The sequence below is a fragment of the Ptiloglossa arizonensis genome, chromosome 4 (assembly GCF_051014685.1).
Source record: "Ptiloglossa arizonensis isolate GNS036 chromosome 4, iyPtiAriz1_principal, whole genome shotgun sequence".
Lineage (NCBI taxonomy): Eukaryota > Metazoa > Arthropoda > Insecta > Hymenoptera > Colletidae > Ptiloglossa > Ptiloglossa arizonensis.
Window position 1 is genome coordinate 10,043,857 of NC_135051.1, and position 12,442 is coordinate 10,056,298.

Sequence of the window (12,442 nt, forward strand, 5' to 3'; positions counted from 1 at the left end):
TTGTTTGTATGCATGCAAATATATTCGGAACGCGCAATTCCAAACATTTGTAACGTGGTAATTATATGGGTTGCCGTCCCTTGGAGAACATACTTGTTAATTTTCGCGATTGTTACTAACATTTATGCATGTTCCCAATATTAATCGAACAATTTGTATCTTATTTATGCATTATAAATGATTATACTTATAGAAATTAATTTTCATCGAGATTCAAAGTAAGAACTCCTTTAGTAAAGTTTCAAAGCATGAAAAGTAATAATTATCTATTTAGTGCAATAGTTTAACATTTATTTAATTCTCATAATTTACACAATGCGCGTAGAAGTTGTATTTTTTACTGAAACGTGCTGAATTTCGATTAATCGCTTTTCTATATAGAAAAATCATCGTGATAAACACTTGTGAGTCGATAATCGATATGTGTAGCCTTGATTTCGAGGTATCAAAGATTTTTTTAAATGTATAAAGGAAGGCTAGAATGCAGAGAAATTTCATTACGCTGATTTCGTTTAACTTTAAATTTATTCGAAAGATGATACATACGAATCTTTGTACAGAAATATTTATTTATTTTATTGCACCGTAGGGAATACCATACAAATGGAATTACTTATCTGTAATGTCGGTAAATTATGCTCGTGGCGCTCTCTATTGGTGGAAATAAGAACAATTCCTCAACAAACTTGAGCGTTTCTCCGCCAGGTGTTTTCACACCTTAAGTGTAGTTTACCTATTCTCCAGTAGATGGCAACTCACTTCATCGCCGTGTGACATATGTGTGTCACTTAGCGTTCGGAATATAAATGCATAAATACAAACTATTTTTCCGATATGTAGAGAAATATTCATTTATTTTATCGCACGGTTACTTCGATTGTCTTTGTTCGATCTAACAAATATTTCCAGAAAGTAATAACTTTCAAGCCATTATTAATAAAGGAACATTGTTAATAATTGTTTAATCTACGGTCCCACGACGTTTGTTAATAAATATGATAAATAAACATTAATAAATTACGAAATCTGCGAAGGCGAACGGTTTCGGTGAATGTTTGTCCATTTCCGCGATTGTTACTAACATTTACGCTGATTCCCAATATTAATCGAACAATGTGCGTCGTATTTATGCATTAAAAATGATTGATTCGCCTATAGCAATTGATTTTGATCGTACTTCAAAGTAAAGAGATGTTTCTTAAAGTTTTAAAACATGGAAAGTAATAATTGTCTATGAGATATATCAATTTAACATTTGATTAATACTTGAAGAATCGAAATTTTTGGTATTTTCCTGATACCAAAGGTTGAAATTCAGGCATAAATTTTAGAAAATGTTTGATTTTGGGACTTTTGGTGTCAGTATAGGATATGCGAGGAAGTGGCACGATTTCGCGGATTCTTAGAATTGACGTCAAATTCCAGGAATTTCCGCGTACCGAAATTTTGTTGTACTTTCGAACGAATTTCTGAATCATGGATCCCGATTTTCTTTATATCAGGAGAACATGATAGTCGAGGACATATAGTTTTAAGTAGTTTTAGCAGTTGGATAGGATCGGGTTAAAGAAATGGAAACAAATAATGGACAAAAATAAAGTTTCTGTTGTCAGTGAAATTGATTTTATTTCAATACATCGATTCATCGGAAATACAATCGCTTTTCTTCGATCCATTAACACATTCGCACTTTCATACTCATTACAAAAATGTTGTTCTTTAAAGTACTCTACTTGTGGAAAGTACTGTACCGTAAAGTACTCTACTGTATCGTAAAAATTACTATTCTAAACTCGCAGCCGATTAGCCCGGTACTACCCACGACGAATAATTATTGTTCGTCGCGAGTAATACCGATTACCAGGTCTCACCACGTGGAGGTTGCTGCGAGCGGAGACCCGGAGAGAGATAGATGGAATCAAAGTTCCATCGATCTCCCTCGACACGCGATACAAACGAAGATACTAAACCAAAGAGATGGAAGGAATCAATGTTCCTTCGATCTCCTCGTTTAGTTCTGCCAAGCAATTACATTATGGAAAAATTAGGCAAAATTGGAAAAGACGCGACACGAACCGTGCAGTTGGTCCTACTAGATCGGTCCCGTTTCCCCTCAGTGGGCCCGATTAAAGAGGAAATGCACGACGCCGTCCACTCATATAGAGTGCCCCGTTTCTCCCAACTCCGCGTCAGGAACCACGCAAAGCGTGGACCTAACTTACGAAGGATGACGAAGAGAGGGTCTTATGGCACAGGGCTTCCACAGGGACCGATGCGAACACCTGCCCCTGTGTTCGCAGCATGTTCTCTCTGGAAGCGGACGCACCAGAAGAGACGGCGATCGACCGTTCGGACCACCTACACGGCCGGTCACTTGCTTATGCAACAAGCAGTGATGACCGGGCTGAGGAACGAGGAAGCGAGCAAAAATAAGCTAAAGATTGGATAATTGCTTGACAGATAACAGATATTTGTACACGGTGGCCTTAAAATTAACTTATTCCAAGCTTAACAAAAGATCCCACGGCGGTTGCAACGATAGTGTCCTCTTCGTTCTTCGTTCTTCGTTCTTCGTTCTTCGTTCTTCGTTCTTCGTTCTTCGTTCTTCGTTCTTCGTTCTTCGTTCTTCGTTCTTCGTTCTTCGTTCTTCGTTCTTCGTTCTTCGTTCTTCGTTCTTCGTTCTTCGTTCTTCGTTCTTCGTTCTTCGTTCTTCGTTCTTCGTTCTTCGTTCTCCGGTGTGCCTACCTAAGAGAAACCTAAAGTCAAGGCATGATAGAAAAATGATAGAAAATAGAAATGAAGTTGGTTAGTGATTAAATACAGCCATTCAGTAACAAAGGAAATAAAGGCAAGAATGACAAAAAAATAAACATGGAACAACAAGTACAAAGTAAAATCAGAGAACAAATAAAATAAATTAGAGAAAGAAACAATTAAAAACCAAAGAAAGGATTGAGAGAATGGTCGCCAGTACTGACCACCGCCTACCGGCGGCCAGTACCGGTTACCAGGGTGGGGGGTCCCCCTTCCATAAACCTAAAACGAAGAGATCCGTCCACCTCGGAGGCTCCAGGAACAATGAAATTTTAAACAACCGGGGGCTCCTTATATACCCTCCCCAAGGTGACTTACCGTTTCTTCCATTGTCTTTGTTCGATCTAACCGAAATCTTCGAAGGCGAACGGTTTCGGTGAATGTTTGTTCATTTCCGCGATTGTTACTAACATTTATACATGTTCCCAATATCGATCGAACAATGTGCATCTTATTTATGTATTGCAATTAATTAAGAGTCTTATAGAAATTGATTTTGATCGAGACTCGATGTTAAAACGTGTTTCGTAAAGTTTTTAAGCATGGAAAGTAACAATTGTTCATTAAATGCATTAAGTTAACATTTGTTTAATTCTTATAATTTACACAATACACGTAGAAGTTGTGTTTTTTACATAAAAGTGTCGAAATTCCAATAATCGCTTTTTTAGATGGAAAAATTATCGCGATGAAGACTTGTGAATCGATAATCGATACCTGTAGCTTTGAAAATGTCAGTTGGATCTCAGCGAAAAATTCCTTCGCAAACAAAGAATATTTCAACGAAATGATATTTTAAGCCATTATTTATACTAGGACATTGTTAATAATTGTTTAATCTACAGTCCTACGACGGTTGATAAAAATTTGATAAATAAACATCGAGATATTGCGAAATCTTCGAAAGCGAACGGTTTCGGTGAATGTTTGTACATTTCCGCGATTGTTACTAACATTTATTCATGTTCTCAATATTAATTGAACAATGTGCATCTTATTCATGCATTAAAAATGATTAATTAACTTACAGAAATTGATTTTGATCGAGATTTATAGTAAAACGTGTTTCGGAAAGTTTTAAAGCATGGAAAGTAACAATTGTTTATTAGATACATTAATTTAACATTTGTTTCGTTCTTATAATTTTCGGATTACGCGTGGAAGCTGTATTCTTGATGTAAAAGCGTCGAAATTCAATTAATCGCTTTTCTAGATAGAAAAATCATCGTGATGGACGTTTGTGAATCGATAAACATTTCCAGCCTTGACAATGTCGGTTTGATCTCAATAAGAACAATTCCTTCGCGAACAAAGAATATTTCAACGAAATGATATTTTAAGCCATTATTTATACTAGGACATTGTTAATAATTGTTTAATCTACGGTCCTACGACGGTTGATAATAAATATGATAAATAAACATCGAGATATTGCGAAATATGGGAAGATGAACGATTTTTGTGATCCTTTGTTCATCCACGCGATTGTTATTAACATTTAAGCATGTGCCGAATATTAATGTTACAATGTGCACCTCGTTTATGCATTATGAATTATTATTTAGCTTTCAGAAATTAATTTTGATCGATTTTCGAAGTAAAAACATGTTTCTTAAGGCTTTAAATTATGGAAAGTATTACTCGTCTATTAGATACATTAGTTTAACATTTGTCGAATTATTATAATTTACACAATACGCGTAGAAGTTGTTCTTTTTACTTAAAAGAGTGGAAATTCAATAAATCACGTTTCTAGATAGAAAAATCGTCGTGAAGAATATTTCTAAATCGATAATCGATACGTGTAACCTTGATAATGTCAGTTGGATCTCGAAGAAAAATTCCTTCCCGAACAAAGAATATATCAACGAAATGATAATTTAAGCCATTATTTGTAGTAGGACATTGTTAATAATTGTTTAAACTATGGTCCTACGACAGTTGTTAATAATCATGATAAATAAACATCAAGATATTGCGAAATATGGAAAGATGAACGATTTCTGTGATTCTTTGTTCATCCACGCGATTGTTATTAATATTTATGCTTGTTCCAAAATATTAATCGAACAATGTGCATCTCATTATGCATTACAATGGATTAAGTAACTTAAAGAAATGGATTTTGATCGAGATTCGAAGTAAAAACTTGTTTCGTAAAGTTTTAAAGCAGGGAGTGTAATAATTGTCTATTTGTTACATTCATTTAATATTTTTTTAATTCTTATAATTTACATAATTCTTGTAGAAGTTGTATTTTTTACTTAAAAGTACCGAAATTCAATTACTCACTTTTCTACATAGAAAAATCATCGTTATGAACACTTGTGAATCGATAATCAATATGTGTAGCTTTGACAATGTCGGTTGCCCCACAATTAAAACTTTCCATCGCGAACGAAGAAAAGTGATTAGTTATGTTTCGTCTACTTTTCAGGAAAAAGAACAACTACTACGCATATTGTGTAAATTACAATAACTAAACAAATATTAAATTAATGTACCAAATAGCCAATTATTACCTTTTATGCTTTAAAACTTTACGAAAAACGTTTTTACTTCGAATCTCGATTAAAATCAATTTCTATAAGTTACTTATTCGTTTGAAATTTATAAATAGAATGCACATTGTTCGATTAATATTGGGAATCAGCGTAAATGTTAGTAACAATCGCGGAAATGGACAAACATTCACCGAAACCGTTCGCCTTCGCAGATTTCGTAATTTATTAATGTTTATTTATCATATTTATTAACAAACGTCGTGGGACCGTAGATTAAACAATTATTAACAATGTTCCTTTATTAATAATGGCTTGAAAGTTATTACTTTCTGGAAATATTTGTTAGATCGAACAAAGACAATCGAAGTAACCGTGCGATAAAATAAATGAATATTTCTCTACATATCGGAAAAATAGTTTGTATTTATGCATTTATATTCCGAACGCTAAGTGACACACATATGTCACACGGCGATGAAGTGAGTTGCCATCTACTGGAGAATAGGTAAACTACACTTAAGGTGTGAAAACACCTGGCGGAGAAACGCTCAAGTTTGTTGAGGAATTGTTCTTATTTCCACCAATAGAGAGCGCCACGAGCATAATTTACCGACATTACAGATAAGTAATTCCATTTGTATGGTATTCCCTACGGTGCAATAAAATAAATAAATATTTCTGTACAAAGATTCGTATGTATCATCTTTCGAATAAATTTAAAGTTAAACGAAATCAGCGTAATGAAATTTCTCTGCATTCTAGCCTTCCTTTATACATTTAAAAAAATCTTTGATACCTCGAAATCAAGGCTACACATATCGATTATCGACTCACAAGTGTTTATCACGATGATTTTTCTATATAGAAAAGCGATTAATCGAAATTCAGCACGTTTCAGTAAAAAATACAACTTCTACGCGCATTGTGTAAATTATGAGAATTAAATAAATGTTAAACTATTGCACTAAATAGATAATTATTACTTTTCATGCTTTGAAACTTTACTAAAGGAGTTCTTACTTTGAATCTCGATGAAAATTAATTTCTATAAGTATAATCATTTATAATGCATAAATAAGATACAAATTGTTCGATTAATATTGGGAACATGCATAAATGTTAGTAACAATCGCGAAAATTAACAAGTATGTTCTCCAAGGGACGGCAACCCATATAATTACCACGTTACAAATGTTTGGAATTGCGCGTTCCGAATATATTTGCATGCATACAAACAATAATTCGATATGTAGAGAAATATTTATTTATTTTATCGCACGGTAGGGAATATCATACAAAAGGAATTACTTATCTTTAATGTCGGTAAATTTGTGCTCGTGGCGCTATCTATTAGTGGAAATTTGAACAATTCTTTGACAAACTTGAGCGTTTCTCCGCCAGGTGTTTTCACACCTTAAATGTAGTTTAGCAATTTGTCCAATAGATGGCAACCCATGTAATTATCATGTTATAAAATGTTTGGAATTGCGCGTTCAGAACATATTTGCATGCATACAAACAATAATTTCTATACGTAGAGAAATATTTATTTATTTTACCGCACGGTAGGGAATATCATACAAATGGAATTACTTATCTTTAATGTCGGTAAATTTATGCTCGTTGCGCTATCTATTGATAAAATTCGGAACAATTCCTCGACAAACTTGAGCGTTTCTCCGCCAGGTGTTTTCACACCTTAAGTGTAGTTTACCTATTCTCTAGTAGATGGCAACCCATTTCATTGCCGTGTGACATATGTGTGTCACTGAGCGTTCGGAATATATATGCATATATACAAACTATATTTCGATATGTAGAGAAATATTCATTTATTTTATCGCACGGTTACTTCGATTGTCTTTGTTCGATCTAACAAATATTTCCAGAAAGTGATTACTTTCAAGCCATTATTTATACTAAAACAATGGTAATAATTGTTTAATCTAAGGTCCCACGACGCTTGTTAATAATTATGATAAATAAACGTCAAGATATTGCTAAATTTGCGAAGGCGAACGGTTTCGGTGAATGTTTATCCATTTCCGCGATTGTTAGTAACATTTATATGTACTCCCAATATTAATCGAACAATGTGCGTCGTATTTATGCATTAAAAATGATTGATTCGCCTATAGCAATTGATTTTGATCGAACTTCAAAGTAAAGAGATGTTTCTTAAAGTTTTAAAATATGGAAAGTAATAATTGTCTATTAGATATATCGATGTAACATTTGATTAGTACTTGAAAAATCGAAATGCATACTTCCTCGGCGGCAGTGTTCTCCTCATACCAAAGGATGAAATTCAGACATAAATTGTAGAAAATGTTCAATGTTGGGACTCTTGTTGTCAGGAGTATACGATATGCGAGGAAGTACCACGATTTCGCGGATTCCTAGAAATGACGTCAAATTCTAAGAATTTCTGCAAATTGAGATTCTACGGGATTTTCAAATGAATTTCCGAAATTTTGCTAGATCTGTCGTCGATTTTGGGCTTTGCTAACAGGAGAACATGATACTCGAGACTGTATTCTTATTCGGGGTTTTTTGGAAATGTCGTAAAATTCCAAGAATTTCCGCGAATTGAGATTTTGCGGGATTTTGGAACGAATTTCTAAACTTCTGCTAAAATTTTTCGTCAATTTTTGGCTTTTGTAACGGGAGGACATGATACTCGAGAAGGTATTCTTATTCCGGTGATTTTTGGAAATGACGTCAAATTCCAAAAGTTTTTGCGAATTGAGATTTTGCGTGATTTTCGAATAAATTTCTTAACTTTGGCCAAAATTTTCGACGATTTTGTACTTTGGTAATTTAGCAAGTTGATAGGATCCGATTAAGGAATCGAAGGCAAATAATGACCAAAAAGAAGCTTTTGTTGTTACTAAAAATAACTTTATTGAAAGATATCAATACATCGGTGATACAATCTCATTCTTTCGTTTAATTAACATACTCAAGCATTCATACGCACTATAAAAATGTTACTTTTCAAGGTATTCAACTTCTTCTTATCTTAAATAACCATTCTAAATTCGCAGCCAATTAGCTCGATATTACTCGCAGCGAGTAATACCGATTACCAGGTCTCACCACGTGGAGGTTGCTGCGAGCGGAGACCCGGAGAGAGATAGATGGAATCAAAGTTCCATCGATCTCCCTCGACACGCGATACAAACGAAGATACTAAACCAAAGAGATGGAAGGAATCAATGTTCCTTCGATCTCCTCGTTTAGTTCTGCCAAGCAATTACATTTTGGAAAAATTAGGCAAAATTGGGAAAGACGCGACACGAACCGTGCAGTTGGTCCTACTAGGTCTATCCCGTTGCCCCTCGGTGGTTCCGATTCCCGAGAAAACGAGCGACGCCTACCACTCCCCTAGAGGAGTGCCCCGTTTCTCCATCTTTACGACGAGAGGGTCTTATTTTGGAGGCTTTCGCAGGGACCGGCAAAAATGCCTGCTCCTGTGCTCGCAACATGTCCCCTCTGGAAGCGGACACACCGGAAGAGACGGCGATAGACCGTTCGGACTACTTACACGGCCGGCCACTTGCTTGTACAAGAAGCAGTGGTGACCGGATCGAGGAACGAGGAACCGAGCAAAATTAAGCTAAAGATTGGATAATTGCTTGGCAGATCACAGCCATAAAACTAACTTATTCTAACTGCAGAGATAGAAGGAATCAATGTTCCTTTGATCTCCTCGTTTAATTCTGCCGAGCAATTACATTATGGAAAATTGAGGCAAAATTGGGGAATACGCGACGCGAACCGTGGAGTTGGTCCTACTAACTCGGTCCCGTTTCCCCTCAGTGGGCCCGATTCTCAAGGAAATGCGCGACGCCGTCCACTCCTTGGAGTGCCCCGTTTCTCCCAACTCCGCAGCCAGGAGCCACGCAGAGCGTGGACCTGTCTCGCGAAGGATGACGAAGAGAGGGTCTTGTGGCACTGGGGCTTCCGCAGGGACCGGTGCGAACACCTGCCCCTGTGTTCACAGCATATTCTCTCTCAAAGCGGACGCACCAGAAGAGACGGCGATCGAGCGTTCGGTCCACCTCCACGGCCGGTCACTTGCTTATGCAACAAGCAGAGGTGGCCGGACTGAGATACGAGCAAGCGAGCAAAAATAAGCTAAAGATTGGATAATTGCTCGGCAGATCACAGATATTGGTACATGGTGGCCTTAAAACTAACTTAGTCTATACTTAGAATTAACAGTCCTGCGGAGGATGCAATACATCAATCCTCTTCGTTCTTCGTTCTTCGTTTTCCGATACATCTAAGAGAATGTATCTAAGAGAAACCTAAGAGAAACCTAAAGTCATGGCATAATAGAAAATAGAAATGAATTTGGTTAGTGGAAAAAAATAAACATGTCAAAACAAGTAGAAATTAAAATCAGAGTACAAATGAAATGAATTAGACAAAGAAACAATTAAAAAAAAAAAAAGAAAGGATTGAGAAAGTGGTCGCCAGTACTGACCACCGCCTCCCGGCGGCCAGTACCGGTTACCAAGGTGGGGGATCCCCCTTCCATAAACCTAAAACGAAGAGATCCGTCCACCTCGGAGGCTCCAGGAACAATGAAATTTTAAACAACCGGGGGCTCCTTATATACCCTCTCCAAGGTGACTTACCGTTTCTTCCATTGTCTTTGTTCGATCTAATCGAAATCTTCGAAGGCGAACGGTTTCGGTGAATGTTTGTTCATTTCCGCGATTGTTACTAACATTTATGCATGTTCCCAATATCAATTGAATAATTTGCATCTTATTTATTCATTACAAATGATTAACTAACTTATAGAAATTGATCTTGATCGAGATTCGAAGTAAAAAGTGTATCGTAAAGTTTTAAAGCATGAAAAGTAATAATTGTTTATTTGGTACATTAATTTAACATTTATTCAATTCTTATAATTTACACAAAACGTATAAAAGTTGCATTTTTTACTTGAAAGCGCCGAAATTCAATTAATCGCTTTTTTAGATAGATAAATCTTCGTGGTAAACACTTGTGAATCGATAATCGATACGTGTAGCCTTGACAATTTCGGTTGGACCTCAATGACAACAATTCCATTGCGAACAAAGAATATTTCAACGAAATGATATTTTAAGCCATTATTTATACTAGGACATTGTTAACAATCGTTTAATCTACGGTTCTACGACGGTTGTTAATAAATATGATAAATAAACGTCAAGATATTGCGAAATCTGCGAAGGCGAACGGTTTCGGTGAATGTTTGTTCATTTCTGCGATTGTTACTAACATTCATGCATGTTCCCAATATCAATCGAACAATGTGCATCTTATTTATTCATTACAAATGATTAAGCAACTTATAGAAATTGATTTAGATCGAGATTTAAAGTAAAAAGTGTTTCGGAAAGTTTTAAAGTATGGACAGTTACAATTGTTTATTAGATACATTAATTTTACATTTGTTCAATTCTTATAATTTACAGAATACGCGTAGAAGTAGTATTTTTTACCTAAGAGCGTCGAAATTCAATTAATCACTTTTCTAGGTCGAAAAATCATCAATCGATATATGTAGCCTTGACAGTGTTGGTTTGAACTCAATGGAAACAATGAAAAATTCTATGGCGAACGAAGAATACTTCAACGAAATGATATTTTAAATCATTATTTATACCAGGTCATTATTAATAATGGTTTAAAGTCTGGTCCTATGACAGTTGTCATTTATCATGATAAATAAATATTTATCATAATAAATAATCATTTATCATAATAAATAAATCGGGAAAGACGCGTCGCGTCTTTCCCAATTTTCCCTCCTTTTCTTCGACAATGTAAGTGCTTGGCAGAACTGAACCAGGAGATCGAAGGAACTTTAATTCCTTCCGTCTTCTCGATTCGGTAACTTGATTTCTATTGCGTATCGAAAGAGATCGATGGAACTTCGATTCCATCTATCTCTCACCGGGTCTCCGCTCGCAGCAATCTCTACGTGGTGAGACCTGGTAATCGGTATTACTCGCGACGGACAATTATTGTTCGTCGCGGCTAGTACCGGACTAATTGGCTGCGAATTTAGAATAACTTTTATCATTTAAATAATGAGTACATAGACTGATTACTTGGAGAGTAAGAAAAATTGTATATTACAATGTAGAAAACATTTGCGGCGCATAAGAATGTTAGGTACTTAAAGTATGATGATAGAATGTAGGAATACGATTCTAACTGGAAGAAATATGTATATTTTGTTAAATAAATCAAAAATATTCAGAATATTACGAGTTTTTTAATTACAACTTTCTTCTCCATTACTTGCATTCCTACGAATCACTTCAACAATAATTGAATGACGTCATTTCCAACAATCCACGAAAAAGATTTACCTTCTTCACTATCATGTTCTCCTGATACCAAAGTCCCGAAATCGGCGAAAAATTTCAGTCAAAGTACAGAAGCCCGTTTAGAATTTGCGCTTCGAGGAAATTCTTGGAAATGACGTCATTTCCAAGAAGTGGCACGATAGGAATACCATCTCGCCCATCATGTTCTCCTGATACCAAAGTCCCGAAATCGGCGAAAAATTTCAGCTAAAGTTCAGAAATTCGTTTAAAATTCGCGCCGCGGGGAAATTCTTGGAAATGACGTCATTTCTGAACCGTTTCGGAAGTTCTTGAAAATGACGTCATTTCTGAGAATTTTCGGAAAAATTTTTGCAAAAGTTAGGAATTCTTGGAGGAAAAGGAGTGGAAATAAAGTGGGAAAAGAAAAAATGCTAATTATATTTTGCTTAATAAATTTATTGAAATGTATTGGAGTTACATCGATCTCCCTTCACACGCACTTCTTTCGCGCTGGTCGGCGCTGATCCGTTGCGGGTGCGCGCTAACCCCGGCCTCTCCGTGCCGGTCCGCCCCGGCCCGGAGGATCCAGGTGCCCCAGAGGAGGAGTTCCGTCCACCTCGGAGGCTCCCGGGCGAATGAAATTTTCCGTTAACTTTCCGTTACTTCGATTTTATTTGTTCGATTTAAGCGAATATTTGACGAAATTGATGGCTTTTGAGCTATTATTTATACTAGGACATTGTTAATAATTGTTTAAACTATGGTCCTACGATGGTTGTTAAT